Source organism: Mytilus galloprovincialis, chromosome 8, assembly GCF_965363235.1.
Source record: "Mytilus galloprovincialis chromosome 8, xbMytGall1.hap1.1, whole genome shotgun sequence".
NCBI classification, from domain to species: domain Eukaryota; kingdom Metazoa; phylum Mollusca; class Bivalvia; order Mytilida; family Mytilidae; genus Mytilus; species Mytilus galloprovincialis.
In genome coordinates this window covers 79,303,867-79,314,304 of record NC_134845.1, presented here as the reverse complement: position 1 = coordinate 79,314,304, position 10,438 = coordinate 79,303,867, and the positions used below count along the sequence as shown (strand labels likewise).

General features: G+C 32.1%; 1 long non-coding RNA gene across 3 annotated transcripts; it reads left to right on the top strand.

The window, feature by feature from the left end:
• The first annotated feature begins 1,945 nt into the window (after positions 1-1,945).
• On the top strand, positions 1,946-4,083 carry LOC143043553 (uncharacterized). 3 transcript variants are annotated; one of them, XR_012968461.1, is made up of 3 exons: positions 1,946-2,274; positions 3,312-3,390; positions 3,965-4,083. It is a non-coding gene; the product is annotated as an uncharacterized LOC143043553 (long non-coding RNA). The 3 variants fall into 3 exon arrangements; XR_012968463.1 differs by lacking the exon at positions 1,946-2,274 and adding an exon at positions 2,331-2,961; XR_012968462.1 differs by lacking the exon at positions 1,946-2,274 and adding an exon at positions 3,100-3,169.
• Positions 4,084-10,438: the final 6,355 nt, after the last annotated feature.

Here is a 10,438-nt window from a genome sequence, read left to right as displayed (position 1 = left end):
GTAACGCGAACTTCAACGAAAGCACCTAAATGAAATAGTTTATTTCTACGACAATAAATTTTTATTTAGAAATTACCGCTAAAATACAGTAAATAAAAATTCTATAAGTAACTGTCTGCTTAATATTAGACAGGTTGAGAGATCAGGGGGCTCTCACCATTGCCCTTTGGCCGTTGTCCTGAAATTGGGAATTTTAGCTAAAATGTGACAATGTAAACCCCCTGTAGAAATTGAAGAAGACATTATTCTGGAAAATCCTTTTTATACAATCTTCATGTATACAGAGTCTATGATATATTCGAATTTTAGGGACATTGAAAACCAAGGGGATCCACCGTCATTGCAGACTCCACCAATAGGTTATCGCTATATATCTTGAATATACAAACAATTGGCACTTTCGGACTTTCGTAAACATAGAAGCCAGGTAGTTTACCAAAATACCATTTAGTCACATTTGCATCTACATATTACCTAACTGTCTGCATAATGTTAAGAAGATCGAGAGATCAAGGGGGTCTCATCATTGCCTTGTATCCTCTGTCCTGATCTTTTGACATTATTTAGCTGACAATGACTATTTAAGCCTTCCGTAGATATTAAAGATAACGTTATTATGGAAATCCTTTTGATTTAACCTTTATATATATAGAGTCTTTGATTTCGTCGAATTTTATGGACAATGAAAGACAATGGGGTCTCAACGTCATGTAAGCGGCCTCCTGTAGATTTTCACTATAATAATACATAGTTTTTGTTTGTGGCTTTCCATAAACGTTTCTACTGATATTTCTTAATTTTTCTATGATTTTGTTTGTGTACTATACATTGTACATAAAATACATGTAAAACGATTATTTGATGTCGTTTTATTAATAAAAATGCATATGCCATAAGGCAAATATGCAACTGACAAAAGGGTTTATATTCGATTCACGACAGCTTAAAGGGTTCATAAAACGATTTACTACGTATCTGTTCATTTCTCTTAAACTATGATAATTATGTTTTTAATATTCTAATGTTCTTATGTATTTTAAACTAAATTTAAAGATCCCATCGACTGCTAGCAGCCGGTTGGATATTGGATATTAGATATCGAATAACGAATCGGCCGTTACCTTCAAATACATATTATATTTGAGGACAACAAGAGATTACGACAGCTTAAAGGGGGCATTAAACGATTTCCTACGTATCGTTTCACTCCCCTTAACTCATAAAATCATGCTTTAAATGTTATCAATTATTTGAATTTTCTATGATGTCTAACTTAATTTGAATATCGAACCAACTGCTAGTTGTCGGCTGGATATTGTATATCGAATAGTGAATAACGAACTGGGAGCCTACTTCACATACATTGTTACTTCTTATCTAGGTACATATTTTCAAAGTAGTCGTAATGGTAAGTACGAGTGCAAAATTATTGATTATGTTACCTCAGTAGAATATAGTATATTATACGTATATCTGGATTAGCGTGTTTCAAACAAATATTTTAATCTGACAAAGGAAAACATTGTTTCGTTTATGATTTATTCGTGTTGTTTATAATTTCTATATTTTATCGTAACGAATTATAATTTCATTTTTTCTTCACACTGTATCGATATACAATTTGATACACACATTCAAATATCATTAATTCTCTTGAAAAAAGAAAACAGTTGCATACATAGAAAAAAAGGAGTTGCAAAATATTTTTCTAATTGTTCGTGCTAATGTTGTTTTTCATCTGCGAGGATATGTGATTAAAGACAAGAACAATTGGATGGACCACGTCGATATTAAAGCACAGTAGTGATTTTTTTTTAGATATTACATTGTATAAAAAAAAAAGGTTTTAACATTAAAAAGAAATTCTGAAATTCAGTATATCGCACTGTATTGTATTATGTAGCGACGAAAATATGTATATTATATATGCGTCCAAGGTTTTTCTTAAGCTTTCAGTTCTCACAATCATCATAATTATTAAATACCTTCAAAATGGTCTGCCTTTCGAGGTTGATGCGGATCTAGTTTTAACTAGTATTAAGGCCTTTAGGTGTTATACCACTAAATCATGGTACGTCACATTTATAAAGACAGTTCTTTCAGCTTTAACACTTTAATTATTGATTTAACATTACATTTATTTCATTTTTGTGGGAAAATAATCACATTTGTTTTTTTTATAGACAAAAAATATCAAGCTTTGATAAAAAAGGAAGGAAGGAGGAAAAATGGACCAAAACAGACCAAAACAGACCTTCAAATGAACTCTAAAAGGTGCAATAAAATTGTTTATCATCTTAAAGTTGTCTTTTGTATTCTATTTAATTGTTTGAATGCATAGATCATGAGTTTATGATCATATATTAGTCAACACTGCATTTTATAATGATACACTGAAATTAGGATTTTTCGAAATAATTAGACTGAAATTGCCGTAGGATATGGCCTAACATTATAGTGATTTTCTCTGAAACTATAGTTCTGACTGAGACAAAACTTGACAGTTATGCTTGAAATAACTTGCAATTGGAGGGAAAAAATTACATTAAGTTTATTTGACATTTAGGTGTTCTTTAGGTGTAATACCACCAAATCATGGTACGTCACATCCGGTTGCATACGAAAGTAGGCCTAAAAAAAATATTCCCTTGAATTTGACAGTTGTAGAAAATTAACCCTGCATTTCAATGCACTTAAATTTTTCTGAGTCGTAAATATGTATGTTGGATGTCTGAAAGCATCATTCTTTTTTTATTTGATGGTCTTATAAAATATTTTGGAACGTTAAGGTTACATAGTTACCAAAGCAGGTAACCAGTAAATAACAGTGTAAAAATTGGGTTGTTTACTTCCGGCGGTGGTTACTTTCTTATATGCAATGAAATGAAGTGTGAAATTTTCACTGTATCACTGGAAAGGATTGAACTTTACACATGCAGTATTTCTTTGGTTGAAATAAAGGTAAATAGTGTACAATTTTTTTAAAAGTGCCAATTTAACAAAGACTAATAGGTAAAAATTAATGGTGGTATTACACCTATTTAGGGAAACTAAATGTGCACTCGTGACCTTATTGTACTTTCATTTTTAAAAGTTATTAATAAAACAGTTCATACATTGTAAACATAGACTATTCGGAATGGATTTAGACACAGAAAGCACGTTTGAGGTAAAATTGCCTTGAAATGGGGGTTTACGGGTGTTTTCTAAGTCAAATGGGTGGACAGACGAAGCTGTATTTAGTTTACTGTTTTAAATTTTAAATTATCCTTACAGTTTTGTTTATACAACATGTGAACTTTTTATTTCAGTGTTAACTATGTTCTGAAGAGCATTCTGTTGAAAAATCTTATATGTGAATTGGTCTGCAGATGACACTTCAGCATTAAAGTATGTATCAACTATCATCATGGTTTTTTTTTTTTTTTTGGCCGGAAAAGTTTACAATTTGCCATTTTGCCGTCTACATTTTGCACAGACAATAAATCATCTAAACACTTATTTGCCCTGGATGTATACACATCAGAATCCAGTCTCACATACTTAAACTTTATAATTCTTACCAATTATTTTTTGAACCAGCATTCCAAGGGACATAACCATTTTTAAAAACATTTTGAGGTATTGTTTTATTACTCTTTCTCCCCATTTTCTAATGCAAAATACAAGAAAGTGGACTTTTTGTGTAAATCTATTAGAAATATACTGTTATGAGTAAATAAAAAGACTTTGATACCAGTAACAATAAATGATTGACTGAAAGGGAACCGTTATTTGTCACACTATGGGAACAGACAAAAACCTCAAGTTACACATACATTTTGTAAGGGTTTATAGAAACTTTCGTGTAGACTGTAAACATTTATAAAGACAGTTCTTTCAGCTTAAACACTTTAATTATTGATTTCACATTACATTTATTTCATTTTTGTGGGAAAATAATCACATTTGTTTTATTTTATAGACAAAAGATATCAAGTTTTGATGAAAAAGGAAGGAAGGAGGAAAAATGGACCAACACAGACCAAAACAGACCTTCAAATGAACTCTAAAAGGTGCAATAAAATTGTTTATCATCTTAAAGTTGTCTTTTGTATTCTATTTAATTGTTTGAATGCATAGATCATGAGTTTATGATCATATATTAGTCAACACTGCATTTTATAATGATACACTGAAATTAGGATTTTTCGAAATAATTAGACTGAAATTGCCGTAGGATATGGCCTAACATTATAGTGATTTTCTTTGAAACTATAGTTCTGACTGAGACAAAACTTGACAGTTATGCTTGAAATAACTTGCAATTGGAGGGAAAAAATTACATTAAGTTTATTTGACATTTAGGTGTTCTTTAGGTGTAATACCACCAAATCATGGAACGTCACATCCGGTTGCATAAGAAAGTAGGCCTAAACAAATATTCCCTTGAATTTGACAGTTGTAGAAAATTAACCCTGCATTTCAATGCACTTAATTTTTTCTGAGTCGTAAATATGTATGTTGGATGTCTGAAAGCATCATTCTTTTTTTATTTGATGGTCTTTTAAAATATTTTGGAACGTTAAGGTTACATAGTTACCAAAGCAGGTAACCAGTAAATAACAGTGTAAAAATTGGGTTGTTTACTTCCGGCGGTGGTTACTTTCTTATATGCAATGAAATGTAGTGTGAAATTTTCACTGTTTCACTGGAAAAGATTAAACTTTACACATGCAAAGTATTTCTTTGGTTGAAATAAAGGTAAATATTGTACAATTTTTTTTAAAGTGCCAATTTAACAAAGACTAATAGGGAAAAATCAATGGTGGTATTACACCTTTAAAAAAAAACACATTTTAAAATATAATCGTGGCCTGTTTTTATAGTCTACAAAGTTTAAATTTATGGCATTTTTTGGGAAAAAGAGATCAAAGATTTACCAAAAGCGAATTGCTTGAAGAGGTTTCGTCTTTCCTAAAATTTTCGAAGTTGAAAAATAAAAACATGCTGTATGATTGCCGATGTCACAATTATATACAAGAGACCAAAATGACTAATATTTATTTCAAGCTATAGGTCACCGAATGGCCTTCAACAATAAGTAAAACCCATCCTCGCAGTCAGCTATTTATGATAAATGAGATAAAAACTCATTAAAAAACTTAAAACTTAACAAATACAAGTACCCGGCCACGTCGACTTGTATTTTTGTCCATCTGTCTCTTTGTCCATCTGATGAGTTAAGCCTTTCTCAACTGAATTTTATAGTTCGTTCTTATCTTGTACTGTTATACCTCTGTTCCAGGTTAGGGAAGGGTTGGGATCCTGCTAACATGTTTAACCCCGCAACATTATGTATGTCTGTGTCTGTCCCAAGTCAGGATCCTGTAATTCAGAGATTGTCGTTTGTTTATGTGTTACATATTTGTTTTTCGTTCATATTTGGTACATAAATAATGCCGTTAGTTTTCTTATTTGAAATGTTTAACATTGTAATTTCGGGGACTGTCGTAGCTGACAATGCGGTATGGGCTTTGCCCATTGTTGAAGGCCGTACGGTGACCTATAGTTGTTAATTTCTGTGTCATTTTGGTCTCTTGTGGATAGTTTTCTCATTGGCATACATACCACATCTTCTTTTTTAACGGCCTGATTTATGTACAAAATATTGAACGGAAAACAAATATGATATACATCAATAAATGATAGTTTCTACAATATTACAGGCCTTTACACCACAGCTTGTTGATCTAAATGTATTGCTTATAATATCTGAGATATGGACTTGACCAATGAAACTTAACCTTGATCCCTGGTCCCTGATATTTGGCAGAGGTCAAGTGAAGCCTGTGAGAAATACATGCTATCCTTGCAAGGATCCCATATTCCAAACATAGTTATCCTAAAACGCCTAATACATGTAAGTGAGTGTTTCACATGACCGATAAAAGAAGCTTAATAAAACTTTTCAATAGTCGCTGAGCCATGAAAAAAGTAAAATCACAAACATCCTGAACTCAGCGGAAAATCTAATCGGAAAGTCCATAAATACACGGCAAAATCAAATGACAAAACACATCATAAACGAATGAACAAGAACTGTCATATACCTGACTAGGTACAGATATTTTCAAATGTAGAAAATGAGGCCAAAGACAAAGCACATTTGACAGACGAAAACTAAGCGGATTCGAAACAAGAATTTTGAAAAAGGCTTAACAGTCGATTTTTGTATTGACATTTGTAAAAACTCTTTGCATTAATCCGTGTCGAAATATGCCTCCTTAGTAACTGAAGGAATCTAATAAAAATGAAGCATCTAGGTATTCTACCCTCTAAAGCTTCAGACATCTAATCTAAGCCACCGGCATCGGATAGTAGTGTGTTCACGTTATTTTCAATGACACAACTTTGCACCAGACCAAAATAACGACGGAAACATGTAAGAAAATTATAAAGGAATGGAATTCAACAATGGAAAAATTAATTATTTTCAAATTCGACCGTTAATATGCCGTTTGAGTAGATTTTTTTATAAGAATCTTGACAGTGCATAATTGAGAGTTAACAGCAAAGCAAATACATGTAGAAAAATCATTTCCAAAAAGAATCATTTTCTCTTTTGACCGACATTAGATACATATATAACAGATGCAATTAGAATTAAAAACAAATTGTTTCCACTCATAAATATCTATGTCGATATAGAACTTTTAAAATTTGGTTTAACATATCATGTTCCGCGTCAAATAATAGCCTATTTTACACTGATTACAATATATATAGTTTCTTTACATTTTTTTTCTATATAAGTGAAATAAATGGTTACTTCCGGTTTGAAAAAATGTCACTTCCTGTTCTATTTGATAAAATACCTTATACTGATTCCAAAATATGTCTTGTTCTATTTGATAGTTTACTTGATGCTGATTTCAAAAAAATATGGTTCAATATACTTTTACATTACATAAGTACAAAAAATACCTACTTCCGGTTTACACAAGGTCATTTCCGGTTGCCTTTCTATGGTCAAGTGGCTTCCAACGTTATGCAAAAAGTCCTACCGTTTTATTGTGTATACATATGAGGTAAAAGCAAAGGTCAAAATCTAGAACGACAGATTTACCTATGACCTTGAGCACTATATGCTTAATTTTTAATATAAGAGTGGAGAAACTCCAATTAAATGTTAGCGTACCCTTTCAATCAAAATTTATGTATAAAGACATGTCGCAACTTACAATTTAGTAAAAATCTTGTCGATATTTTGTACGGTTTTGAAAATAAGTGAAAATAAGCCATCATCAAAATTTAAAAAAATATAATCTTGACCTCTGAACTTTTCCGTTTTTTCTTATTTTGGACCAAGGAATTCAAACCAAAAGATCATAGGTCTCTATAACTTATGGTTTACAAAATAGAAATGCATATCGCTTAAACCAAACGCATGATGGGAAATAACTCTTATATGGAGTGTTCGTATCGCTTCCGTCAAAATAGGACAAATCATGCGTAGGATATACATTAAACAAGCAATTTTCGTTAACGGTTATTGAGGAGATGCAGTCACATGTAGACAGTGTTCGGGGGGACAACTTCTACAAAAAAAAGTATTCGGTTAAGCAGGGTGAATTTCAAAGGCGCATAAACTGTACGATATCATGTATCAAACATCTAAGCGATATCTTGCAAAACCAAAAAAGAAGAAATAAAGTGTCGGAAGAAGAAAAAACATAATAAGAAGAACAAATACAATAGGTCTGACCACAAAAAAAGTGAAAAGACCTAATGACAGACGTGAGGACAAAATCATGTAGTGTCATTAACTGAGGAATACGTAATCAAAATTAATTAGATGTAAAATCATATTTGATTATTAAAGCCCTGGGCACAATGAACCAACGACACATCTATGCAGCGCCACGAATGAAATTTGGTCAAATCGCGGGTCGTCAATGATCGACGTTCGATAGTCGCACAATTTTTTTAGCATCGTGGCGCTGTCGTGTGTCGTGGGACGAAAATTGAACATGCACCTTTTTTGCTCTACGATTTTTTTGTCCTGTCACTGTCTTGTGGCTGTCGTGAGAGTGTGTCTTTCCACAGTCGTGCAACTGTCCTGCGATAAACACATTGTCGTGGGTACCAAAAAATCTATCGTACGACTTTCACTTGACTGTCGTAAGACAATCTCACGACTGTCGCCAGACACTCTTATTGCAGTCGCACGATTGTCTCAAGACTACTAAATTTCGTACGATGCTCGCCAACATTGATTGTCTGTCGTACGACAGTGGTACGTTCGTCGTGCAACATATTTTTGTTTTATTTAGAAAAAAATACAATTCGACGGGAATGTCCGTAGATTCCTTCCCGTCACAGTGACGACATTAACAGTAGCCTCTTCTCCCGGAGTTTCCAAATTGTCATATTTTTTCAGCTTGTGGTAGGGGGTTCCTCCGTCTGTTCAACATAGCCCACATTTACTGCTACCACCTTTCTTTTGTTAAGTTTTCTTTTTCGGGGTCATCCTGGTTTAAATTCGATGAACAATTATAATATAAACTAATACGAAAAGCATCATTTATTTGGACCGAACTAATAATGACACTGACCAATATTGAAAGCAAATGACAGGCAATAAATTGAGCCTTCTTTAGTCGCTCGACAGTGGCACGACAGTGACACGACAGTAACACGTGCATTGCATGAAAATCTGAAAAACAGTTTTTTGACATTTTTCACGATAGTGTCACGACAACTATTTTGTAGACCTTCCACGATAAAAAATTGTACGATATGTTATCATTAGCAATAACACACTATGAAAAGCAAGGGCTTATTTTATATCATAAATTAATAATATACAATCGCACAGTTGTATGACAAAAAAGGTCTTGTCATAATCGCCATGATGAATTACAGAAGATGAAATAAGTTCTAGATTTTCAATATGCCCCGTTTATACAAATACAATAAGGACTGAAATAGTAAAGATACATAACCAATAATTACCTTTCAAAATGATTCATTTATATATCGAACATTCTATCTCTGCACCATTTTTATTGATGTTTATCGATGAATAACTTTGCATTGGTAAAATTTGTAAATTTAAAAGATTATATAGCTATTTCAACAAATGCATTTGAATTTTAGGAATACCCTTACCTCAAAATTGTATACGTATTGTTATCATTTAAACGACAGACGTGTGAAAGCAAATTCATATTACCAATTACTAGATTTTAAACTTCAGATTGCATTTTAAAAAATAAAACAAAATTTATCAGTGTCCCTATACATGATGGAAAATCATGAATTCCATGTCATGTTGATTCTTCTATAATTGGTATCCTTTTTCCAAAATTTATTTAATTGTCTGTTGATTCATTATATGTTTTTAAGCATTCGTAGTGAGCCAGAATGGCGGTGTCATTTTACATCGGGAATAATCAAATTAAAAACAAATCTGAAAAAGCAGGAATGTTTTGAACATGTTGAAGATAAAAAAAAATACATTACTGTAACTACCACAATTTTTTTCTATGTCCCATCCTTTAAAATAAAATCGGTAATGTTTTTTATGTGTCTCTTGAATGACCATTTTTGAACCTGCATTCTCGTCCGTTTTTCTTAAGTGCGTCTAGAATTTTGCAGAAGTCAAACGTTATTTATAAATAAAAAATGTTGCTGGTTTTACGTTAATGACACAGCAATCTAATAATAACACACACACGAACACACAAATCAAGAAGGCAACTATTGATTTTTAGGAACGCGTAAACAACAGTTTTTGTCAGATACAAAGGAAACAATTATGATATGTTAAAGAAAATAAATAAATATATGAACACAAATAAAGAAAAAATACAAAATCCATACGTCAAGCTCCTTTCTTGTCAAAACACAATTAAAAGTGGTCCGAAGCTACACAAAACACCTAACAAATATACATTTATTTCGTCTTCAAGCCATTGTTCAACTTCTAAATTGTCTATTCTTCTTACCAGCACACTTGGTACAATTAAAAACCTGATAATAAATTATTCAAATAAGGCCTTCAAAAATAGTGGAATTAATTACTTTTGGAGTGTCAAAAACTCGTTGGAAGTACTTGATAAATTGCATGCTTATATTGGTGATTTTGAATCTGTTCAAAGTTTTGATTTTTCTACCCTGTATACCACGTTGCCTCACATTCTCATTAAGAAAAAATTCACACGCCTAATTAAATGGGCATTTAAAAAGTCAGAATGTGAATATATATGTTCAAACTCTTTTAGGTCATTTTTCAGTAGCAATAAACAAAAAAAAACTATGTCAATTGAACATGCTTTGATACTATATATGCCCTTGAATTTTTACTAGATAACATTTTTGTTCGCTTTGGGGATTCCGTATATCGTCAGATTATCGGCATTCCAATGGGGACTAACTGTGCACCACTTATTGC